At 45.4% G+C, this 10,226-nt stretch overlaps 1 long non-coding RNA gene across 2 annotated transcripts; it reads left to right on the forward strand.

Annotated features, from left to right (window-relative positions):
* Positions 1–1,293: 1,293 nt before the first annotated feature.
* Positions 1,294–8,612, forward strand: LOC116155285 (uncharacterized). Of its 2 annotated transcripts, XR_004139147.2 has the most exons (4): positions 1,294–1,430; positions 3,931–4,030; positions 6,328–6,529; positions 6,949–8,612. It is a non-coding gene; the product is annotated as an uncharacterized LOC116155285 (long non-coding RNA). The 2 variants fall into 2 exon arrangements; XR_004139148.2 differs by lacking the exon at positions 3,931–4,030 and having other exon boundaries at positions 1,312–1,430.
* Positions 8,613–10,226: the final 1,614 nt, after the last annotated feature.

The raw sequence follows: 10,226 nt of genomic DNA on the forward strand, positions 1-10,226 counted from the left end.
TAATAATGAAATATTAAAAATTAAAAAAAATTAAAATGACTAGTGGACAGTGGCAGAATATGCCACCCCAAATATGCCAGTTTTGCATATAAAGATTAGTTTAAGCTAAATACATTAAAAAAAAAAAACAGGTACAAGGTGACTTTCTCCCTAAAAGCAGGAGATAAAACCTCCAGATGAAAGATGTCCTCCCTACACCAGGAAGAAGGTAACATTCTTATGATCAAGGTCAGGAAGTTGAACCCAAAAGAATTCTGTACAAACAGACCTTGTTAAAATAATTCTCATCTCCCATTGGCCTCCCTTCTGTCTTTGTTACTTTTCTTTTGTTTGTTCAACCTACTATGAACACATTTAGATTTTATCACTTTCTTGGGGTCTGTATTTCCTTCTGAGGGCTCTTATGTCACACCAAGTCTGTGTTAAATTAATGTGTGTGCTTTCCTCCTGTTAATCTGTCTTATGTCCACTTAATTCTCAGGCCCAGCCAAAACCCCTAAGAAGCGAGAAGTGAAAATTGCTAGGAAATGGACATTATAAAAGAAAAAAAAAAAACCTTACAAAATAGAAGTCTTGTTTTTATGATTAAACTCAATGGTCAGGAAATTATTCTGCCGAATGGCTATGCGACTTTCCTAAAAACTTCTCTGAAGTGCTGTACTTAGTTCTTCTTGGCGTGGCCATGCAGTTTATGGCTCAGTCCCCTTCCCTGGAACACAGTTTGTGTAGCCCTGGTCTAGCCCACCTTCAAAGCATTTGCTGCATTTTAATAAAATGGATGTTTTACTATACTGTTGTAAGTAATACTGTAATTCGTTCAGGATGAAAACCAGTATTTATTCTTTCCCAGTTCTCTCTAGCTCTCCCCCCAGATCAGCTCCACTTCTTACCTCCTCTTCTCCTCCCTCTAGTCTTTTTCTTCCTCTAGAATCCCAACAGCCAACTAACTGGATGATCTGACCTCTTTTTACAAACTTGTTTATCTCTGTGTGTTGCAACTTCTCTGGGGCAACAGGGGCAGGAAAGGAGCCAAGAACTCACACTAACTAGGAGCAGCGCTTTTGTTCGTGTCTGGGAGCAGAGGTGGCTGTAACAACCGCTAACATGACAGGAGGAGAGATAAGAGACTATTCCATTGTTCAGCAACAGTGATATATGTGCTCCTGGCTTCCATTTTAGGGAGGGCCCAGCCCTGGGCGCCGCCAGCTTTGCTCTCTATGGCACAGCGTGGGTGGTTACGGTTCCAGAAGCCACTTCCTTAATCTTTCGAGGAGTCTCCACACCCCGTGGGCTCCGGTTCTAGCTGGATCGCTTTACCAACCTGCTGATCTCCACGGTGGTTGCCGGATGATGGATTCAGTTCCACACTCTTGGCTTCAATGCCCCCTCAATGGCAGTGGTGGCAGAACTAAAAAAGATAAGACTCGAAGGTAAGAGTCGTCTCAAGTTCAGTGAGGAAACAGATTTAGGGCACATAGCACATTTCTCATTAAATCAGATGAAGCGGAGCTACAATGGTTACAATGGTCCGCTGGGGGAGTCTGGGGAGAGGAGGTCAGCCCGGGAGGAGTCACGGTGGGCAGGATGGGTGAACTGTGCCCCCTGGGTCAGAGGAGAGAGGACCGCAGAAGTGGGGAACAGGATGAGTGAGGGGATGAGAGCAGGGTGGCTTGGAGATTCGCTCAGGTTCAGGGTGTCTGGGGCTGTGCGTGTGAAGGGGGAGGAGCAGGCGGTGATGCTGACAAGGACTCGCTTTCTGTAGCTCGGCCCTCGCCCCCTCCACTCTCGCGAGACTCTGCAATTGACATCCCTCCCTTCTGGACTCACTTCCTCCTCTCTTCTCCCCTAAAAATCCACTCTCAGCAGCCAAAGCGATTCTTTTAAAACGTAGCTCAGACTTGTCACGGCCCCACTTCACCTCCTCCGCTGGTTTTCTTTTACCAGTAGAATCAAATCCGAACTCCCCACTTAGCCTCAAAACCCAGCGACTCCCTCTTCTGACCCGTGTGGCCCCACCCCCGACCCCCACTCTGACGGGCATCACTTGACAGCAGCGCTGCTCACTACCTCTTGGAACGGAAAGGGAAGAGGTTGGCGTGGCAGAATGCTCGGGCTGCCATGGGGACCACAGGAATTTCACTTTCTTTGCGCAGCAGGTGCCCACGGGTTCATTTGCTTGAGAAAATGGGATTTCCATTTTCCATATGCTAAATTTAAGATCGGGCTTTATCTAGTGACGCTAAAGATGTGCAGACCTGGCGTCCAGCCATTACAATCCTTCAGAAGCATCTGTGCACATGTAAGGGAGCTCAGAGGGCAGAGGCAGCAAGCTACAGCCCGCAGCCAGTCTTGCCACCAGTCTGGTTTCGTACAGCTCGTGAGCTAACAATTGTTTTACATTTTTAGGATGACTTTTCCTTTTTTCCCATTATTTTAAAATTTATTTCAAAATAAAGAAGAATATACGTGGCCACAAAACCTAAAATGTTCCTTTACAGAAAAAGTTTGCTGACCCCTGATTGTAGGGCTGCTCACACAGAATTGTTGTAGTAATATAAAACCAGAAACATCGGAAATATCCGTTAGCAGAACAGATCAATAAACAGTAGTTTGTTCACATAATGAATATTGCTTATCGATGAAAATGAAGCAACGATAGTATATGTGACACTTTGGATGATTCTCACAAACTATGGAGAAAAGTAAGAAATTATTTTTTAAAATACTCAAAATTTTGGTGACCTCTAGGGCTGAGGGAGGAGGTAGTAATCAGGAAGGGCATTTATAAGTTTCCAAGGTGCTGAGCGATATTTTCTTTCTTCCCTTGGCAGTGGTGATATGGGTTTTCCCTGCATAGCTGATCTTATGTTGTGTATCTATGTTTTATACCTTCATCTCTATGTAAGATTGTAATGGTCAGCTATTGCCATACCAATGCTGTGTAACAAACTGGCCCAATATTCAGTGGCTGAAGAGCACAATCCTTTAATCTTACAGCTCTGGGGTTCAGTGGCTCTCATGCATCTGCAGTCGTGGGGCTGCTCAGCTTCTTGCTTTAAGTCTGCATCTTGACTGGGGCAGCTTTGCTCCATGTGTTCATTGCAGGCCCAGACTCAGGAGGCAGAGGAAGCAACTTTCACTCCTATGCCGGAAACTCAACTAAGGCACAATGTTACTTCCATCCTACTGGCCGAAGGAAGCCATATTGCAAGCCCAAAATCAGGGGGTTGGGGAATATATTCAGCCAACAGTGAAGCAGGAGGATAATGAATTGGAGCCAATAATGCAAGTACATTTCTCCCAATAAAAGTATTAGGAGAGAAGTGGAGGCTACTTTGGGGCATCCAGTGAGGAGTCAGAAATTCTGATCTGGAGCTCAGAAAGCTCTCAAAAGAAGAGGATCAAGACTTGGCTCTTCTGCATTTAGGTAGCAACCAGTGCCCTACAAGTGATGGAGTTGTCTGGGGACAGGGTACCAGGAGGAAGCAAGAGCATCACTGTGAATTAGGCTCAAGATGATCCAGTATAGGCAGTTTACACAGGGACCAGCAGAGGGGCAGGAGGAGGAGGCTAAGAAAGGAGAGAGCCTGAAATGGAACAAAGCAAAAGGCATTGTCAGTGTCCAGTGTAGAACGAAGTGCTGGGTTCTGCTCTTGGGGGATCACGTTAGAGAAAGGAACTTGGCAGCTCTGTAGGAGCCAAATCCCATCTGCAATGGGTTGAGGCAATTGGAGAGGAAATGGGGCTGTTCTTTCAGGCAGCATGGTTGCCGAGCAGGTTCTCAACCCCCCGCGCCCTGACCTCTGCTCTACTCTCCACCACACTGGTACTCCCCTCACTGTGGTCAGTAGCAGTGTTCACCTCCAGGTGACTTTCAACTGTCCTCACCTTCCTCCAACCCTGTTTTAAGAAATATTGTTATAAAAACAGGACACAGAGATGGTGAATAGGAAAGGATGCTGTACCCAGAGAGGATATCGTATTGCCGATAAGCAGAAGAGTTTCTGCCCTACCCAAAGGTGAATTCATGGTGAGTGCCCTTGCAGAACTGTCTATAGGGAAAGTGACCCGAGAACACCTTACAGGGATCCAAGGCAGGGCAACAGGAAGGCTGAGTAGACTCACCTGCTATTGGCAGTGATGCCATTGAGGAAGGAGCAGCTAATTCTGACTGGAAGGAGCAAGGAGGGGGACGCTGACAAATGTGGAAGCATTTGGGGAGTGGGCTGAGCTGGAGAAGGGATGAGGAAAGGTGATGGAGGCAGAGCAGCATGTGGAGTGTCTAGGAGAGCGAAGCATGGAGGGAGAAGGTGTGGGTGGTGATGGAAAGGAAATTGGGGCTCCATATGGAGTACAGCCAGTGCTGGGGCCTCGGGCTTACACTCAGCAGGCAATGGGGAGCCACCGTGGGTTTTTGAGGAGGAGAGTGGCATGATCTTAGAAGATGATCTGGAAGCACTGTGAGAAAGGAATAGGCTGTCAAAAGGCAAAGGCAGGATTACCCAGGGCTGTTGCAATGGAGACAGAAACTCTCTGCAAACTGCGGAACAGGGTAAACTGTGAAGGCAGGAAGTGTGACTCGGGAATCCTTCCAAAGAGCATCTCCTGTCCTCTCTGCATGGAGACAGAGCTGTGCTGTCCTTCCTATGGAGGGTGGCGGATCAGGTTAACTTACTGGTTACTCCTCCCAGATCTCCTGTGTGCAAGGGTAAACTGATCCGGGCTGAGAACCTGGCAGGATGGAAGCTGCAGCCCCTGTCCCAAAGGAGTGGAAACCTGCCCGTCTTCCTGATGTGACTCATTTTCACCAGGAGGAGTCACTCTTAAGGCGCTCAGCCAAGTTTGGTACATCTCTAAATGAATGCTGACACACTCGCCAGATAAAGGGACAGGCCCCCGTTCTCCAAAACAGTGCTGATTTAGAATACCTATCTGACCCCGTTATAAACCCTCAAGATGACCCAGTATCACTATATTTGGGGGACCATTCAAATGACACCACCCAGCTTTTTTTTAATCAAGAAGTATTAACACTATCAAACGATACATCTTCACCTGAGGGTTCAGATAACACGGTCACCATAGCTATGGGACAAGTCATTTAACACCTTAAGTCCTTGGTTTCCTACCTGTAAAGAACTGGGACACATAGTAGCCGTGGTCGTCTCCTGCTCTAACGGTCTGGGCTCTGGTCCTGGGCACGAGATGCAGCAGCGGTCAGCACTCACAAGCAGGACTGGGGTCCCGAACTGCTGGCAAGTCAGCTGCTTGCCAGGCAAGCTACTCTCCCTCTCTGTGCCTCAGTTTCCAAATCGGAAAAATAAACTCACAGGTTTTTGGGAGTATAAATGAGTTAACATAAGTGAAGTGCTTATAAGAGTGTCTGGCGCACAGAGAGTACTCAGAAAGTTCTAGCTATTATAGGCACGTGGAAAGATGCTCAATAGTGCTAATTGTCAGAGAAACACAAATCAAAACTCTGGTGATGTATCATCTCACACAGGTCAGAACGGCCATCAGTAAAAAGTCCACAAACAATAAATGCTGGAGAGGGTGTGGAGAACAGGGAACCCTCCTACACTGCTGTGAGAACGTAATTTGGTGCAGCCACTATGGAAAACTGTATGGAGGTTCCTTAAAAATTTAAAAATAGACTTACCATATGGTCTAGCAATCCCACTACTGGGCATATATCCAGAGAAAATTCTAATTCAAAAAGATACATGCACCCCAATGTTCACAGCAGCACTATTCACAATAGCCAAGACATGGAAACAACCTAAATGTCTGTCAACAAATAACTGGATAAAGAAGTGATATATATATATATACATACACACACACATACACATACACACGATGGAATACTACTCAGCCACAAAAGGGATGAAATAACGCCTTTTGCAGCAACATGGATGGACCTAGAGATTATCATACTAAGTGAAGTCAGACACAGAAAGACAAGTATCATGTGATATCCCTTATATGTGGAATCTAAAAGTAAAGATACAAGTGAACTTATTTACTAAACAGAAAGAGACTCACAGACATAGAAAACAAACTTATGATTATCAAAGTGGAAAGTGGGGGGAGGGGTAAATTAGGAGTTTGGGATTAGCAGATTCAAACTACTATATGTAAAATAGATAAACAACAAGGTCCTAATGTATAGCACAGGGAACTATGTTCAATATCTTGTAATAACCTATAATGAAAAAGAATGTATATATGTATAACTGAATCACTGGGCTGTACACCAGAAGATAATACAGCTTTGTGAATCAACTATACTTCAATAATAAAAAAAAAATATTACCTATTATACAGCTGAAAGGTGGAGACAAACCACGTGTCCACCATGGACGAATAAATAAACCAAATGTGGTCTACGTATACAACGGAATACCATTCAGCCTTAAAAAAGAGAATACTGACACATACAACAATATGAATGAACCTCAAAGACATTATGCTACGTGAAATAAGCCAGCTGCAAAAGGACAAATTCTACACGATTCACTTATATAAGGTACATAGAGACAGAAAGTAGACAAGTTGGTGGTTGTCAGGGACTGGGCAGAAGCGGGAATGGGGTCTTGTTTAATTGGTGCAAAGTTTCAGTTTGGGAAGATGGAAAAAAACTCTAAAGATGGATGGTGGTGATGGTTGCACAACAATGTGAAGGTACTTAATGCCGCTGAACAGTACACTTAAAAATGGTCAAAACTATAAATGCTATGTTATGTATATTTTATCACAACTTTAAAAATATGTATTAGTGATTGTTACGTCTAGTCTCAGTATCTGGAGGAGCCCAAGTGGATGTGGCAATCCCTGTCTTCCCCGTAACTCCGGCAGATAGGGCTCACATCTTGCACCCCCCTCACACCTTCTCAGTCACAGTAAGTGATCTTTTCCCCTTTAAATCCAATCTTGTCCTTGTCATAGGCCAGGAGAACTATGGAACAAATGGCCCTGATGGTGAAGTCAAGGAAAGCTGGAGGAAAAATAAATGAGAAGTCTAAGCAGAGGGCCTCCCCGCCCAGATTCTGCTGGAACTCCGGCCTACGCTCCCAGCCCGCAGCATTCTAACCCTGTCTGCGACTGGGCTGGAAAACAAAGTTTCTCCGGAAGCCGGATGCCCACCAGGGAGCTCTGTAAGTGGGTTTTTGTGGCATCCCCTCCAATTAGCACCAGGAGAATGGCCGACTGGGAAAGAGAAAAACTTAAAGTTGAAGGCTTATAGTGTTGTGGAAAAATGTGTTACAGCTCGGTGATACAGCTCAGTTGTGACACCAACCTGGATCCGGACAAGACACCAAGCATCACTCTGAAAGTTGGAGAACTCAGGCGTATTACACGAGCAAGCCCAGCGAAGTTGACACTTAAGCTCTGGACCCCGTCTGTAATTTTACACAGGCCTTTTATAGGCTGCCAGTTTTACACTTTGCAACATCATACGCAAATAAAGTACAACAGAAGTTGACCAACCAGGAACAAGTTTTGTAGAAATAGACCAATCAGGAGTGAGCTCCATGCAGATGAAGTACTACAAATGGACCTATCAGAAGTTAGGGAAGTGGACCAATCAGAAGTGAGAGTAATAACCAATCAGGAGTGAGAGTAATAACCAATCAGGAATGAAGGAAATAACCAATCAGAAGTGAGCTCAGGGAACCAATAGAATTCTAGGTGTAAGTTAGCCGCTTTGGAGGCAAAAAGTGAGATAGAGTCTCTGGGCCAGGGAACCGGACAGTGCTAAGACGAGAGCAGCGGCCCTGCCTAGGGGTCCTGCTGGTCTTTTTATGGGACTTCCCGCCTCAATGGATCCCATTTGTACCCTCAGCAAAGCCGTATTCCTCTGGGACCCCAGGAGGTAAGGGCCAGCAGACCTGTACCTTGGATGATTCTTACTTATAACATGGCCCAGGACCCCAGGACAAGGACCCTGTCTCTGGTCTCCACAGAAGGAATCCTTAACTTAATAAATCTTTTCTCCATATGTCCCATAAGCAGGACTCAAAAGCAGCGGCACCCTGGGAACCACCTTGGGAAGTTTAACCAACAGTGATGCCCACGCCCCACTCCCAGAAGGTCTGGTTTAACTGGAGAGGGGCGACCCAGGCATTGGGATTTTAAAAAGCTCTCCGGGTGATTCTAAAGTGCAACCAAGGTTGAATATGGCTGCTCTAAAGTTCAAACAGGAAGACTATGGCCACGGAGAGGGAGGTGGGCGCTGCCGCAGAAGTAGATTAAAAAGAGCCAGGAAAGCCCAGGTACCACTGAGTGACGGTTCCGAGAGGGCCGATCTTAGAGAAGTGGTACTCTGCTATTCCTCCACGTCAGGAGCCATTAACCAGAAGCTGTTTGGTCTGTGCGCACATAGTGATGCGAAGAACCTGCCTTCTGTGATGAAAACATAGTTTTGTAACATAGAAATAGTTTCCCAAAATGGTCGCTTTTCTACTAGTCATGGTGTTTGGGCTTTCCCCTTTGGCGTGTACTTAACTGCTGAGAGAGGTGGAGTCCAAACAAACCCTGTCACATCCTGTGGGTATCTGCTGACTGCTGGCTTCAGCTTTCTTGATGTCTTAACAAAACTGTTCACTGAATTTCTTCATGGGTGAAGTCTGCTGTTTCTTCTGTTTTGAAATCCATGAGGCGGAAGACTCTGAATCACTTCCCTTAGGCTGTGGAGTTCTAGTGCTTCCTGGATCACAAACCTCGCAGGCACCAGAGTTCATGGAAGGGGTGGAAACTACCAGATTTAACTGCAAAGGCCTTGGGTGCAGATTCTTTATTATTATTATTATTATTATTATTATTATTATTAATTATTATTATTATTAATTTTTCTTTGGGAGGAGGAAGGTAGTTACTAATTTTTTAATGGAGGTACTGGGAATTGATCCCAGGACCTCGTGCATGCTAAGCGTGCCCTCTGCCACTGAGCTATACCCTGCCCCTGCGCTCTTTTTAAAAACAGATCTTTCCTTTTTTTCACAATTCCCATTCCCTTTACCCCTTAAGTAACTATCCTGACATATTTTGTGTATGTCCTTGTTTGTGTTTTGGCATTTCAGGTTGTAGTGTTCTATGCATGTGTTTTAATTTGTGTTTCTGTCAGATCTGCTTGTGTAAATTAGGATGCATGCACTTTTTCTTCCAGCGTTGTGTTAGTGTGATCCACCTAACCCACTTCTCAGGGCTGTACGTGATTCACAGAGTGCAGCCACCATGCGTCACCTGTGCATTCCCCCATGGAAGGGCTGTGGATTTCACCCAGCGCCCTGCCTCCACCAGCAGCCCTCTGCTGTGACAAGCATCCTCGTGCCTGTGTCCTTAGGCCGCTGTGTGAGAGACTTCAGGATCTATCTATACATGTATCCCCAGAACTGGATTATTGGTCAGGTGGCATACGTATCGGTGGTCTGGCTAGGTAAGACAGATTGCTTTGCAGAATGGCTACGCCATTTACCCACTACTCCCGGTGACGTAGGGACCACAGACTAACCCAACTGGCTTTATTCAGCTTTTTAATTTTTGCTGAAGAGGGGGAAAGTAATATCTCATTGGCTTAACCTGCAATTACCTTATAACCAGTGAATATTTCCCCATATGTTTGTTTAGTCCTTTAGCTTTCTCATTCGGAACATGACCTGTTCATACTCTTGGCCCATTTTTCCACTGGGTTCTTCTCTGTCTTGTTGATGTGCAGGAGGTCCCGTGTAGTCCAGACACTAGTTGAATTTTTTGGCTTTAGATACTGCAGTATCTTTTCCTAACCTGTTATCTGGTCATTATCTTTGATCATTGTGTCCTTCGTTCTACTGAAATCTTTTATTTGGAGGGATCACATTCATCTTGAGCCTTGTGATTGTGCTTCCGATGTTTTTTAAAGTCCCTCTTTGCCTCTAGTCCACAAAGGCACTGTTCACAGTTCTATCATCTGCATCATTTACATTGCACAGGCAGGGATGCAGTCCATCTGCACACTAGCTTTATAAATGATCTTTCTCAGAGTCCAGTTGTGTTTGCCTTACTTTCCCCTACTTGCTGGAGCTTCATAACAGCTCTCTGAGGTCAAGGAGGAAACCAAGGACAAAGGTCAAAATGCCAGCAAGTAGCAGAATCCAAATCTGATTTCGTCTGTTCTGTTGTCACGTAGCTGGACCGAATCACAGATTTCCAGGGTAGAGGAGCCAAAAGCCTGGGACTCAGCACGC

The sequence above is a fragment of the Camelus dromedarius genome, chromosome 12 (genome assembly GCF_036321535.1).
Source record: "Camelus dromedarius isolate mCamDro1 chromosome 12, mCamDro1.pat, whole genome shotgun sequence".
NCBI lineage: Eukaryota > Metazoa > Chordata > Mammalia > Artiodactyla > Camelidae > Camelus > Camelus dromedarius.